At 34.9% G+C, this 6,010-nt stretch overlaps 1 long non-coding RNA gene across 1 annotated transcript; it reads right to left on the bottom strand.

Annotated features, from left to right (window-relative positions):
* Positions 1–4,227: 4,227 nt before the first annotated feature.
* LOC127857724 (uncharacterized) lies at positions 4,228–5,762 on the bottom strand. The gene is made up of 3 exons (XR_008038582.1): positions 5,631–5,762; positions 5,052–5,318; positions 4,228–4,449 (listed from the first exon to the last, which is right to left on the bottom strand). It is a non-coding gene; the product is annotated as an uncharacterized LOC127857724 (long non-coding RNA).
* Positions 5,763–6,010: the final 248 nt, after the last annotated feature.

Below are 6,010 nucleotides of genomic sequence, written 5' to 3'. Positions count from 1 at the left end.
AATTCCGGTCATTGGTTGCTGAGAAATAGCCCGGACAAGAATTGCACTATATATACAGTTAATGCAAAATTTCAAAGGGCCATAACTCTGTGAAAAATCATCCGACCAGAACCCGCTGATAATATGCACATCTCCTCTTGGTAGTGAAGCTTCCCATAAAGTTTCATTGAATTATGGTCATTAGTTGCTGAGAAATAGCCCGGACAAGAGTTGCACTATATGTACAGTTAATGGAAAATTTCAAAGGGCCATAACTCTGTGAAAAATCATCTGACCAGAACCCGCTGATAATATGCACATCTCCCCTTGGTAGTGAAGCTTCCCATAAAGTTTCATTGAATTCCGGTCATTAGGTTATTTTTAAGCTGAAAAAAAGCCCGTACAAAAATTGTGCATGGACGGACACACGGACGGGCTCACGAATGATACATTGTGTGTCTAATAATTTGTGGGACTATCAAAATCGTATTGTGGGTCTTTTCATTTTTGTTTCTAACGAATGATACATTGTGTGTTTTCAGACTTCTGTGTCTATATCACTGCGTGTCTTTTCACCCAAATAAATTGTGGGATCATATTATGTCAAATAAAGAGTTACAACTCCACTGAAAAACTATGTATTTAACACAAACACCAACAAATGACACATATGTTAGATATGTTCAATAAAAACATATTGTATCAAATAACTGTCACGAATGCATACTTTTATAAATGTAAACTACCGGTAATACAATCAAGTATTTGCAATCTATGCTAGTGCTCTAAAGAAACAATAAAACACTTATTCTTTGAATGTAGAAAAGTTCAAGCATTGTAATCACTTTCCCCAAAACTTAAGCAAAAGGAATATTGACATAAGTTTCCTTTATCATATCAAAAATATTATTAATGAAATGATCCGCATTGTGCATCAAATTGCGCTTAACCACAACTAACTGGATTTACACATTAAAAATGGCAACATTTAATAATGTAATTTCTTCTTTTTCTCACTTTAGCCACACAAAATCACATTGAGCATCGCACACCAAGACCATGGTTACCCACCAATTTAACATACATTCAGGTACATTTACACAACATGACTTAAAACTACACATTTTTTATTTTTCAGAGGTGTATGTAAAGACATATAGTGGATATTTTGCCTGCAAGATAAAATGATCAAAAGTAATGTGCATCATTGGTCTATTCAAAACAATGTTGCAAACCAGTAAATGACAAAATGCAGGCATACTGGACAAACTTTAATAGCATAAGATTAACAAAATGGTTGTGGGATGTCACTAATATGAACCTAACATCAATTATTGTGGGTCATCAAAGAAAGATATAATTAAAATGTTACTGAAAAAAATATGACCTTATTCTTAAACTAAAATATCCGTCTCTGTAGGAAGAGTGTAAAGATTAGTAAATATCAGATTTAACTATGTTCGCAAATGGATTTTACTGCAGCAGAACTAAATAGAACAAAATAAAACAATTAAAAACGAGGGCTGTCCGAGGACAGCGCTGGTCAACTTTTCTGAATACTTGTCACATATTTGCTCAGATCACATGTTAATTTTCAAAATGTTCAAGTTATTACAGAGTATAATCTCAGATCACACGTACTTTTCAGTGCATTGAAGTTTTGTAATTTAAGCTTTTGTAATGAAAAACTAACATTGACAAATACAAATAACATTTTCCCAGAGTTATTTGTGATTTATTAAAAAAATTAACAACAGCAAATGCCGCGGTGGGTACAATAGCTCTCATTTTCTTTGAAAAGTTGAGCATAACAACACCTAGGGAAAGTCAAACAAATATTGAAATTAAATGTCGTATTCTTCTACAGACTCAGTATAAATCCTATCTACAACATGTATAGACAGTTAATATGTATAAAATATATCTCCATTTACCTATACACACACGTGACATGAACTTCAGAACTAGATGCCTGTCGAGCCCAGTGTCAATAAAGCAAAGTTGGTATCCTGTTTGGACACAGACACAATTAAAAATTAAAAAAACCTGACAAAAACCAACAAGAAATATTTGTTTAAAAAAAAGTGTTAATACATAAGGGAGATACAGACCGGACAAGGAGAATAATGCTAATTTTTGACCTTTGAACTCTTATATCGACTTGAGCGACTATATCTGAGGCAATCAGAAGCCTGTTTATGAAAACGACGAGCCAATGAACACCAGGCTTTCTAATTGACGCATGCACGTACACCCGCGTGTTGGACATGTGGCTTTTTTGTGTAGTGGGACTGTCAAACTCGCAGAACCCATACAACAGATTTATATTTGACGATATTTGAAGTGTGACCTTGACCTTTGAGCTAGAGACCTGGATCTTTCGTGATGCACACAGGCTCATGGTGTTTAACAATTATGCAAAGTTATTTTTTAAAAAGTGTCAGTGCATAAGGGAGATACAGACCGGACAAGGTGTATAATGCTATTTTTTTACCTTTGAACTCTTATATCGACTTGAGCGACTATATCTGAGGCAATCAGAAGCCTGTTTATGAAAACGACGAGCCAATGAACACCAGGCTTTCTAATTGACGCATGCGCGTACACCCGCGTGTTGGACATGTGGCTTTTTTGTGTAGTGGGACTGTCAAACTCGCAGAACCCATACAACGGATTTATATTTGACGATATTTGAAGTGTGACCATGACCTTTGAGCTAGAGACCTGGATCTTTCGTGTTGCACACCGGCTCATGGTGTTGAACAATTATGCCAAGTTATTTAAAAAAAGTGTCAATGCATAAGGGAGATACAGACTGGACAAGGTGTATAATGCTAATTTTTGACCTTTGAACTCTTATATCGACTTGAGCGACTATATCTGAGGCAATCAGAAGCCTGTTTATGAAAACGACGAGCCAATGAACACCAGGCTTTCTAATCGACGCATGCGCATACACCCGCGTGTTGGACATGTGGCTTTTTTGTGTAGTGGGACTTTCAAACTCGCAGAACACATACAGCGGATTTATATTTGACGATATTTGAAGTGTGACCTTGACCTTTGAGCTAGAGACCTGGATCTTTTGTGTTGCACAGCGGCTCATGGTGTTTAACAATTATGCAAAGTTATTTAAAAAAAGTGTCAATGCATAAGAGCGATACAGCCTGGACAAGCAATCCTGACCGAAAACCTAAACCAACTAACATACAGACACGCAAGTGCCATTGTGGTAACTATATCGAGCTCACTGCCAGCGGCATGACAAAAATTATTCCAATCATACTGGTAAACATTCCCATCAGAAAAAACTAATTGTCAGTGTTTTATTCAACTGCCTCGTCCTTTTTAAATATTACAAACCAGTAACTGTAAAACAAAAAACATGCTTAGGGTGTGTGCATATGTATTTTGTAATAACAATTTCAAACTAAAAATGTCTAGACAACTCTTTCTTAAGACAAAGTTTCCTTAAGATTTGTCAAACTTAATATTATCTTTAAAAAAATGGATCAAAAATGTGTCTTCAAGCATATTTACAATTATTTTTGTAAATTTTTGCACACATTCTAGCTTTTGGACCCACATGACCCAGATGCCATATTGGTCTTGCAAAAACATTTTCTTCAAGTTTGGACCATACATATGGCAGCTTAAGTTGCATATTATTAGCGACTTTTGGAAAGGACACACAATCTCCTTTTTTTTTAATATCAAAAACCACAGGAGAAAAAAGAATCTATTTTGAAAAATGTTTCTTCCTAAGTAGTGACAAGTAGAGCTTGATTCTAAAATTCATTTGTGACCTTATGTTCATAACATGTGTTTTTATTCTATACCTTAAACTTTACTTATAATTATTTGTAAACTGAAATCAGGTATATAAGAAAATAAATAAGGTACATTTCAAAAGCATTGATGAAGCAAACAGGAAAATATTGTATCTAAGCTTTAGTATAAGCATTTTTAACGGTTGATAATATACCACATTCTTTTCCACCTTTAAACATATACATGGTAAAGTTTCAATTCAACAAATAAAATGCTCACGCAAAAATTACCACTTGCATACAAACATCACCCATATTTGCCAAGTCACTGTCGCATGAACTTTTCAATGTCTCTCGGAGGTATTCTTATAATGTTCCATCCGAGTACCGGTAGTAAACAACGTGTTTTTATTTTTTCTTATGATTCATTGCACTAATTTTCTTAATTATCTTGTTGCTTGACCTTTTCCAAATGTGCCCATTTTTTTTACGACTTTTCTGTTTGGCATGTTCAACCTGCGGTTTCCGCCGACAAATTCCACTTTTTAGATATTCACTAAAGTAAGTTTTTATTTCCTCTGTTTCTACCTCTGTGAATTTCTGACGTTTTGCAGCCTTTTTGGGGGGCTTCCTTTTTCTCTTTCCCTCAAATTCCTCTTCATCCTCATCTGATATAGTGTGGTCATCTTCGTCCATGCTTCTGAAAAAGTTAAAAATAATATTATTCAAATAGAAGCAAGCAACACTAATTCAAAACTTATTACAAAAAATATAGTCCTTTTTTCTGACAACACACACTACAGTGGCGATAATTAAATCAATAGGACACCGAAGATTCTGCTATTTTGTTCTTCTCAGATGAGCTTGTTCAGCATAAATTTCCAAAACATGACCAAAAAGCTACAGATTTTCTGATAGACAAGATTCACATCAAATATCTAACCCCTAGTTCTTGCTCTATCAGAAAAAGGAGTTTTCTCTACGCTCACAATGAGCATTTTGTAATCAGGTGAGCTGAAAAGTAGTAGTGAGATCTTAGAAAGCCATTTGAAAAAGTAAGAGCAAGGTTAAAGTTTCAACGACGCTTTGAAGCCATATATTTGATCAAGTTGTTATCTTCAATATTACAAAAGTTATTCATTATTGCAAAAGTTTAACCAAGGTTAAAGTTTTCAACAGAATGACAGACAGACAGGCCAAAAACAATATACCCCTGATCGTTCGATCCGGGGCCGGGCATAATAATCCACTTTTAAATTTATTTGAGTTCCAAACCCACAAAGTACGAGATATAATCTTTACCTGGCTTAATGTTGCAGTGTATTTCCTAAGGTTCACCTCCTGACTGGCTGTGTGTGATGTATCTTGACGTTCTGATGAGCAAACCTCTTGACTGGCTGTAGGGAATGTATCTTGATGTGCTGATGGCCACACATCTTGACTAGCTGTGGGTGATGTATCTTGACCTGCCGATGAGCACACCTCCTGACCAGCTGTGGGCGATGTATCTTGACCTGTTGATGAGCACACCTATTTACTGGCTGTGGGTGATGTATCTTGACCTACATCCTGATTTGAAGGGATAAAATCATTAACAAAAAATAATAAAATGCCAGAGTTTCGGTCAATGATGTGCAGACTAATGAATTATAAAATCAAAAACACTACTACATTATGTGTATAGGTAAAGCCAAAATTGTTAATATGTTTGTACACACATTTTTAATTGAAATCAAAGTAAAATGAATAGTTGAAAACGTGTTACTTTGCAGTAAATGTTATGGATTTTCAATTTATTTTAGTCAGTTTGTAATACTGAACATATTTAAAAGGCAAGTAACAGAAATATTAATGTATCAACAAAAGTTTATGTTTTCATACCTTTAAGAACCCCTCCTTCAGTGTAAACTCTACATCATTTAAGAAGGTCTCCAAGTTCTTTGGTTATTTCTGTAAAGCCACTGAAATGAAATATTTTTTTTATTTGATTATATGACTTTTTGTGTCATTAATAGGCATGATTTGTGTACATGAACTACATCACTAGTGTCTTTTATCCCTATTGCTAATGTGTCTTTAATAACAATCTAGCAACTGTCATGTCCATAACTTGTGTGACTATAATGTCCGAAAGTTGTGTGACTTAACTGTCCATAACCTAAGTGACTGCCAAGTCCATAAATTGTGAGACTTTAATGTCAATAATCTAAGTAACTGTCATGTCCATAACTTGTGTGACTGTCATATCCGTAAGTTGTGTG

The sequence above is a fragment of the Dreissena polymorpha genome, chromosome 14 (genome assembly GCF_020536995.1).
Source record: "Dreissena polymorpha isolate Duluth1 chromosome 14, UMN_Dpol_1.0, whole genome shotgun sequence".
NCBI lineage: Eukaryota > Metazoa > Mollusca > Bivalvia > Myida > Dreissenidae > Dreissena > Dreissena polymorpha.
Note: the sequence above shows the minus strand (reverse complement) of the source record. Positions and strands in the feature narration are given on the sequence as shown.